General features: G+C 39.8%; 1 pseudogene; it reads left to right on the forward strand.

Moving 5' to 3' along the window:
• The first annotated feature begins 3,630 nt into the window (after nt 1–3,630).
• Nucleotides 3,631–4,621, forward strand: Psme1-ps1 (proteasome activator subunit 1, pseudogene 1; annotated as a pseudogene).
• Nucleotides 4,622–9,614: the final 4,993 nt, after the last annotated feature.

A 9,614-nucleotide genomic window follows, 5' to 3' on the forward strand; every position in this document is an offset into this window, starting at 1 on the left:
GTAATGTTTTGACTTTGATTCTCAGGTAAATGGAAAGTCTGTCCCAACAACTCTGCTTTGTAGGATACTGTCTGTATTTCCCTCTATAAATTTAAGTGTCTTGGGTTTTCCAATAGGTCTTTGATCCATTTGGAATTAGTGAGATAGGGGCCTAATCTCATTATTATACATTGATATACTCAGTTTACCCAATACTATCTGTTGGTGGTGGTTTTTTGTTTTTCTGTTTTTGCTTTTGCGTTTTGGGTTTTTGGTTTTTGGGTTTTTTTGGGGAGGAGGGATTTCCTTTTTTGGTCAAATATTAGATGATTCTCCTTGCATGTGCTCGTGTTCAGTCTTCTTTGTTCCACTCATCTTCATGCCCAATTTGTTGGGATATTATATCGATCTTATTACTAAGGCTCTGTAATACATCTTGAAGTCTGGAATTTTTTTTTCAGAGCTGAGGACCGAACCCAGGGCCTTGTGCTTGCTAGGCAAGCCCTCTACCACTGAGCTAAATCTCCAACCCCTGAAGTCTGGAATCTTAATCCCTTCAGGATTACTCTTGATGTTCAGGATTGCTTTGAGTATCCTGTACCTTTTGTTGTCCCAAATGAGTTTTGGGATAACTTTCTCCACCTATTCCTATGAAAAAAAGATATAAATTTTGACTGGAATTGCATTTAATCTGTAATTTGGGTAAAATGGTAATTACCACAATAATAATTCTGCTAATCCCTGATCTTTTTATTTTCTAGTATATTTTCACTATCCCCTCCTTCAAAGTCTTCATCGTAGAGGTCTTTCACCTGCTTGATTAGATTCATTTCTACATGTTTAATTTTCTTTGAGTCTATTGTGAGTGGAATGTATCCATGATCTTTTTTCCCAGTGTGTATCTTATTGGCATATAGAAAAGGTATTGAATTTTGTAAGCGGACTCTCTAATGCCATTTCTCTGAGTTTGTGTCTAGAAGTTCTGATATAGTTCACTTATTCTTGCAGAGAAGTTGACTGAGATAGTCTTTTATGATTTTTACCTGCTTTAACAGTATGTAAGATTTATACAAAACCTTTCCAAATGTTAGAAGTATCTTCTCTCATCCAAGTCTAGGTAACCATCCCCTTCCTGTTAGAATATGTGCTGGTACTTTATAGTTTTAGATGATTGGTCACCAAAAGTTCATCATTTTTATAGGCTGTGTACTACAGTATAAGGAATAAATCATTCATGACTCTTTTCTCATAATGATTCAGGAAGAAGAAAGAATGAATCTGTTTCCTCTAGATGTCCTGTGACCTTTACAAATGTCACAACTGAGATGTAGTCATGTGATTTTAACAGGGATATTGTTCAGGCTCTTTATATCCACATTTCTGTTGTGTTTTAGTTTGAAAGTTGACATCATGCTTACAAATATCTAAGTTGAATCACATCTTCTGTGAGCCTCTCATTTCTCCTTAAACACGGAAATATCTTTTTGAGATGAAGATACAAGACCTGTTTTTATAAAGCAAGATGGTCTGGTAGAATAACTTCACTTGTTAGGGGATTCTGTTTTCCCTTAAGACTGTTCTCTCCATTTTGTTTAAAGATACTAATGGCTTTCAATAATGTTCACTTAGTAAGGATACTTGGCTTTAAGTGATAGAGACTAATTTAAATCTGAGCCAATGAAAAAGATGGTATTAGTGTATATCATAAATAAAGACTTAAGCACATGGGTATGTCCCTCAGTAGTTAGAGCATTTGGATAACATGTAAGAACTCTGAGGTTTAAACTATAAAACTACAAAAATAAAAGATTCAAAATCAATACACAACAACCCAAGCAGCCATAACCTTGGGTATTAGAATGGTAATTTAAGAAATCCCTCTCCTCTATCTCTTTTGACTGTTTCTCACTACTTTGTTTCCTGTAGTAGACACATACCAACAGCCTTATGCTAGCATTATATCCCAAAATGCTTCTTACCTAATTCTTTATGGTGAGATGGCAGATAAAGAGTTGACTAGATCTGCGATACCTACTACTGCCTGGACCAATCTCTGTATCCACATTAATGGGGATAAATTTATGAGCCATCCTTAGATTCTGTTGAACCACTCTCATTTTACCTACTACTCTGGCCTGCCTGTTGATGAGAAAAATGTACAGTAAATAAAATTCGTGGTAGACACAGAAAACAATTCTGTTCTCTACTCAGAGATAGTGGGAGTAAGATAGGTTTCTTTAGTTACTGTCTATAGAACTTTGAATATGATATGTATACTTCATTTTTTAATCAATATATGCTGACACAAATTATCCTAGCTTAAAGTTATTTTTTGTTCTTTTCCTTTTATTATTGTGGATACTTTTGTTTTGTATCAGGATCTTAGTATATACCCCAGTCTGGCCTTGAAATCTAGGTTCTCATGCCTTGTGAAAGCTGGAAAGGTAGCCTTGTGCCGCCATGGCTTAAGCCTAATTATTGGTTTGTCTTTAAATGTATATTCTCTAGTCTTGTCACTCTACCCACCTCCCTCAGGCCCACACATGTAGAAGAACATGTTGACCAGTGACATAAAGTAAAATGTATTAGTGCTGTGTTTGAGACAGAAACAGCTCTACAGACATTTTGAATTGGGAGAGATTATCTGTGACATTTCAACTGAGGTTGGAAGGAAGTGTAGGATTTCAACTGGCAGCAGTGGGGAGAAGAGGACAAGAGCTGGGCAGTCCTCTCAAGCAAACAGTCTGAAAATACTGTATGGTGATCTTTAGATGGCAGGTGAAAGTATTTTGGGAGCCAGGAGTGACTGAGCTTTGCTGTCTCCAAAGGCCAGAGGATCAGTCAGCATAAATTCTCGCATGCCTTTGGGAATCTCAGTGTCATTTCCTTATCATCTCTTGTTGAGGATCAGTTTTTACTCATTGAATTTCAAGCTCCCTGAATCCTCAGGGGACAAGATCCTGTTGTGGGAAGTTAGCTTGTGCTGCTGTTTTGTTTAGTCTCCATAAGTCACGGGAGCCTATCCATCATCCTCACAGAAATGCCTTGGTTCTGCAGCTGCACTGCACAGACACTGCAGCGCCATGCTTCCAGTTTGTTCCAGGCAAAATTGAAGACTTCTGCAGCTCTGGGCTTTTCTTATTCTATATAGTAGTTTTTCCTAAGCCTTTCTTTGCCCAAGATCTTTATGTCTTCATTTTACTCTTCTTTCACACTCACTACAGCCATTCCAAACAGGAATGACTTTATTAGTTACTTATATTTGATGATGGCCTGATAGTTGTATTCTAATGAAGCTCAGTCCCTCACAAAGATGTGACCTGACTTCACTCAGTATTCATTTTCTTTTTATTTCCTTATCATCTATACGTAATAAAAGACTATTTTTCATATTAAAAAATTCCAAGTTTTAATTAGTTTGCAGGGCTGTTTAAGATGATAGCAGTGGTAAAGGAGAAGGAGGAAAAAGAGGAGATTAAAATCAGAAAAAGAAAAGGAAACTGGAAGGACAGAGAAAATACAGAAGAATCAAAAAAGGTATAACAAAACCCCGAGAGTATGCCTAAGATATACTAATAAAAACTTTGTTAAATAAGTGAATACTAAATGAAAAATGGGTGGATGATTCATTTAGAAAATTTATTGTTGCGCTTTCCCTTCCCGCTGCCCACCCCAGGCTCCACGTGCGGCGCTCAGCCCCTGGCTCTGGCCATGGCTACACTAAGGGTCCATCCCGAAGCCCAAGCCAAGGTGGATGTGTTTCGTGAAGAGCTGTGTAGTAAGACAGAGAACCTGCTTGGGAGCTGTTTTCCCAAGAGGATCTCAGAGTTGGAAGCCTTCTTAAAGGAGCCAGCTCTCAACGAAGCCAACCTAAGCAATCCAAAGGCTCTATTGGACATCCCAGTCCCTGATCCTATCAAGGAGAAAGAGAAGGAGGAGCGGAAGAAGCGACAGGAGAAGGAAGAGAAGGACGAAAAGAAGAAAGGGGACGAAGACGACAAAGGTCCTGCCTGTGGCCCAGTGAAGTGCAATGAGAAGATTGTGGTCCTCCTGCAATGCCTAAAACCCGAGATCAAGGATGTCATTGAGCAACTCAACCTGGTTACTACCTGGTTGCAGCTACAGATACCTCGGATAGAGGATGGGAATAATTTTGGCGTGGCTGTCCAGGAAAAGGGGTTTGAGCTGATGACCAGCCTTCATACCAAGCTGGAAGGCTTCCAAACGCAGATCTCTAAATACTTCTCCGAGAGGGGTGACGCCGTGGCCAAAGCAGCCAAGCAGCCCCACGTGGGAGATTATCGGCAGCTGGTGCACGAGCTGGACGAGGCAGAATACCAGGAGATCCAGCTGATGGTCATGGAGATCCGTAATGTTTATGTTGTGTTATATGACATCATCCTGAAGAACTTTGAGAAGCTCAAGAAGCCCCGTGAAGAGACAAAGGGGATGATCTATTGAGCCCCCTCGCTCGTTCTATGATGGGTATAGCAGAAACCTTCCGGCTCTTGACTAGGAACTCTAGACTGCACCCAGTCTTCTTCCTCCTCGGGTCTCCTCCCTCACTCTGCCTTCCAAACACAATAAATACATAGTTGTCCACCCAAAAAAAAAAAAAGAAAGAAAGAAAGAAAAAAGAAAAGTTATTGTTTTCTCCTTACAACTATGTGCAAGTTCATAGGTAGGCAATAAGTAAGACTTCTATTTTTATTCTATGACACCTCAAATATAATGCCCTTCTCACTACTAAGCACAGGTACAATTATTAAGGGCAGAACAAGGAGCCATGTTTACAGTTGGCAAGTCCTGATGATATGTGTGTCAGGCTCATAGATCATACGCAGATAAAACAAATGAAAGAGGCCCAAAGTTCATCCATTTGCTTCTGTGCATGTTCCTGTGCAATTATCTTCTGTGCCACCTCAGCTAACTTTTCTGTTTCCTTTCCCTTGATAAAATCTTGAAATTTTATAAACATTTTGGTTTGTGCTGTACAGAATACTGCAGGTTTCTGAAAGTTTCCTAGAAGACATCAAGAAGGGAATGAGAAATGAACTAATGAAATCCAATGAAGCTCACCCCTTCCTTCAACTGGAAACTGCCTCTTTACCTTTACCTGTTCCAGAGGTCTGAGCTCACTTTTATTTGGTAAAGAAGAGAGCTTAAGCACTGGGGCACCTAAATATTTATTTAAGGTATTTAGTCACAGAAGTAGTATATCACAATGAAATATTCTTAAAATTAGGAATCTAAAACAATGCATTTTAAGGCACTTGCTATGAGCCTTCCACAATTTTCATGATCTTACCTTATATTTTTTAATTTTTTATTAGATATATTTCTTTACTTACATTTCAAACTTTATTCTCATTTCTGGTTTCCTGTCCATAAGCCCCTATTCCCTCCCATCCCCATTGCCCCTCTCCCATGTGAGTATTCTGCCTATATACTCCCTTATTGCTTCCCCCATATGCACCTGCACTAGGGGCCCAACCATGGTAGGACCAGGGTCTTCCCCTTCCTCTGGTGCCCCAACAAGGCTATTCTCTGCTACCTATGCAGTTGGAGCCCTAGGTCAGTACATGTATAGTCTTTCGGTAGTGATTTAGTCCCTGGAAGCTCTGGTTGGTTGGCATTGTTGTTTTTATGGGGTTGCAAGTTCCTTCAACTCTTTCAATACTTCCTCTAATACCATCCAAGGGGGTCCTATTCTCAGTTCAGTGGTTTGCTGCTAACATTGACCTCTGTATTGGACATGTTCTGGATGTGTCTCTCAGGAGAGATCTATATCTGGTCTATTTCAGGATGCATTTTCCAGCTTCATCAATCTTATCTAGTTTTGGTGGCTGTTTATATGTGGGCCACATGTGGGTCAGGCTCTGAATGCATTTCCTTGAGTTGCTGCTCTAAACTTTGCTTCCATATGCCCTCCTATGGATAGTTCCCCCTTTTAAGAAGGAGTGGAAGCTCTGGTTGCCGCCCTCACAGAGAACTGAAGCACAGCTCCCCAGGAAAAACGTCAGGCCCTGGACCAGAGGAAAGACCAACTTTTCTGCTCCAAGTGACCTGCCTGGTGGACTCAGGACACACAGAGGCAAAATTCCTCTGGGACCGGACACTTCCAGTTTTTAACTGGAGCCCGATCCTCACTGATCCCGGCCCACAGCTCCCTGCTCCTAAAAACTGTGAGAGAGAGAGCACACCTCCCAGAAAAGTGGGCACTCCTGAGACTGCAGGGCAGGAGAGACCACCAATACTGCCCACACTTGCCCACATCCCTGGCCAAAGAGGAAACAGTATAGGGCCTCTGGGAACAGGAATATAGGGGCACTCAAGCGGCAGGTCCCCTGAGTTCCAGACACCGCCTGGATCTGAAGGGACCCGGTCAACATCTCCCTGGACCCAAATCTCAAGGGAGGGAGAGCTAAATCTTCTGAGGGGCAGACATGCCTGGGAAGCCAGAAGAGACTACACTCTACCCACATTTCTGACTCCAGAGGAAATCACCTAATGCCACCTGGGACCCCTGAACACAGGGGCCCAGGAAAAGGTAGGGCAGGCCCTTCTGGTTGCCTCCCTCACTGAGAGCTCAAAAGCAGCCCCCCACGAGCAACTTCAGCAAATGGTCTGAAGAAACAAGCTGGAGTAGGTATTCTAATATTGAATAAAATCTATTTTCAACCAAAAGTCATCAAAAAAGATAAGGAAAGACACTTCATATTCATCAAAGGAAAAATCCACCAAGATGAACTCTCAATCCTAAATATCTATGCTCCAAAGACAAGGGGACCTACATACATAAAAGGAACCTTAATAAAGCTCAAAGCACACGTTGCACCTCACATAATTAAAGTAGGAGATTTCAACACCCCACTCTCATCAATGGACAGATCATGGACACAGAAATTAAACAGAGACATAGGCAGACTAACAGAAGTCATGAACCAAATGGATGTAACAGATATTTATAGAACATTCTATTCTAAAACAAAAGGATATACCTTCTTCTCACCACCTCATGGTACTTTCTCCAAAATTGACCATATAATTGGTCACAAAACAGGCCTCAACAGATACAGAAAGTTAGAAATAATCCTATTCGTCCTATCAGACCACAACCGGCTAAAGCTGGTCTTCAAGAACAATAAGGAAACAACGCCCACATATACATGGAAGTTGAAAAATGCTCTACTCAATGATAACCTGGTCAAGGAAGAAATAAAGAAAGAAATTAAAGACTTCTTAGAATTTAAGAAAAGGAAGGTACAACATACCCAAACTTATGGAATAAAATGAAAGTTGTGCTAAGAAAAAAACTCATATCTCTGAGTGCCTGCAGAAAGAAACAGGAGAGAGCATATGTCAGCAGCTTGACCTATAAGCTCTAGAACAGAAAGAAGCAAATACATCCAGGAGGAGTAGAAGGCAGGAAATAATCAAACTCAGAGCTGAAATCAACCAAGTAGAAACAAAAAGGACCATAGAAAGAATCAACAGAACCAAAAGTTGGTTCTTTGAGAAAATCAACAAGATAGATAAACCCTTAGCCAGATTAATGAGAGGACACAGAGAGTGTGTCCAAATTAACAAAATCAGAAATGAAAAGGGAGACATAACTACAGAATCAGAGGAAATTCAAAAAAATCATCAGATCCTACTACAAAAGCGTATATTCAACAAAACTTGAAAATCTGCAGGAAATGGACAATTTCCTAGACAGATACCAGGTACCGAAGTTAAATCAGAAACAGATAAACCATTTAAACAACCCCATAACTCCCAATGAAATAGAAGCAGTCATTAAAGGTCTCCCAACCAAAAAGAGCCCAAGTCCAGACAGGTTTAGTGCAGAATTCTATCAGACCTTCATAGAAGACCTCATACCAATATTATCCAAACTATTCCACAAAATTGAAACAGATGGAGCACTACCGAATTCCTTCTATGAAGCCACAATTACTCTTATACCTAAACCACACAAAGACCCAATGAAGAAAGAGAACTTCAGACCACTTTCCCATATGAATATCAACACAAAAATACTCAATAAAATTCTGGCAAACAGAATCCAAGAGCACATCAAAACAATCATCCACCATGATCAAGTAGGCTTCATCCCAGGCATGCAGGGATGGTTTAATATATAGAAAACCATCAACGTGATCCATTATATAAACAAACTGAAAGAACAAAACCACATAATCATTTCATTAGATGCTGAGAAAGCATTTGACAAAAGTCAAAATCCTTCATGATAAAAGTCCTGGAAAGAATAGAAATTCAAGGCCCATACCTGAACATAGTAAAAGCCATATACAGCAAACCAGTAGCTAACATTAAACTAAATGGAGAGAAACTTGAAGCAATCTCACTGAAATCAGGGACTAGACAAGGCTGCCCACTCTCTCCATACTTATTCAATATAGTTCTTGAAGTTCTAGCCAGAGAAATCAGACAACAAATTGATATGAAGGGGATACAGATTGGAAAAGAAGAAGTCAAAATATCACTCTTTGCAGATGATATGATAGTATATTTAAGCGATCCCAAAAGTTCCACCAGAGAACTACTAAAGCTGATAAACAACTTCAGCAAAGTGGCTGGGTATAAAATTAACTCAAATAAATAATTAGCCTTCCTCCACACAAAAGAGAAACAAGCTGAGAAAGAAATTAAGGAAATGACACCCATCATAATAGGCCCAAATAATATAAAATACCTCAGTGTGACTTTAACCAAGCAAGTAAAAGATGTGTACGATAAGAACTTCAAGCCTCTGAAGAAAGAAATTGAAGAAGACCTCAGAAGATGGAAAGATCTCCCATGTTAATGGATTGTCAGGATTAACATAGTAAATATGGCCATTTTACCAAAAGCGATCTACAGATTCAATGCAATCCCCATCAAAATACCAATCCAATTCTTCAAAAAGTTAGACAGAACAAGTTGCAAATTCATCTGGAATAATAAAAAACCCAGGATAGCTAAAACTATCCTCAACAATAAAAGGACTTCAGGGGAAATCACTATCACTGAACTCACATATTATTACAGAGCAATAGTGATAAAAAAACTGCATGATATTGGTACAGAGACAGACAGATAGACCAATGGAATAGAATTGAAGACCAAGAAATGAACCCACTCACCTATGGTCACTTGACTTTTGACAAAGGAGCCAAAACCATCCAATGGAAAAAAGGTAGCATTTTCAGCAAATGGTGCTGGTTCAACTGGAGGTCAACATGTAGAAGAATGCAGATCGATCCATGCTTATCACCCCATACAAAGCTTAAGTTCAAGTGGATCAAGGACCTCCACAACAAACCAGATATACTCAAACCAATAGAAGAAAATGTGGGGAAGCATCTCGAACACACGGGCACTGGAGAAAATTTCCTGAACAAAACACCAATGGCTTATGCTCTAAGATCAAGAATTGACAAATGGGATCTCATAAAACTGCAAAGCTTCTATAAGGAAAAGGACACAGTGGTTAGGACAAAATGGCAACCAACAGATTGGGAAAAGATCTTTACCAATCCTACAACAGATAGAGGGCTCATATCCAAAATATACAAAGAACTCAAGAAATTAGACTGCTGGGAGACAGATAACCCTATTAAAAATGAGGT

This window comes from Rattus norvegicus, chromosome 17 (assembly GCF_036323735.1).
Source record: "Rattus norvegicus strain BN/NHsdMcwi chromosome 17, GRCr8, whole genome shotgun sequence".
NCBI classification, from domain to species: domain Eukaryota; kingdom Metazoa; phylum Chordata; class Mammalia; order Rodentia; family Muridae; genus Rattus; species Rattus norvegicus.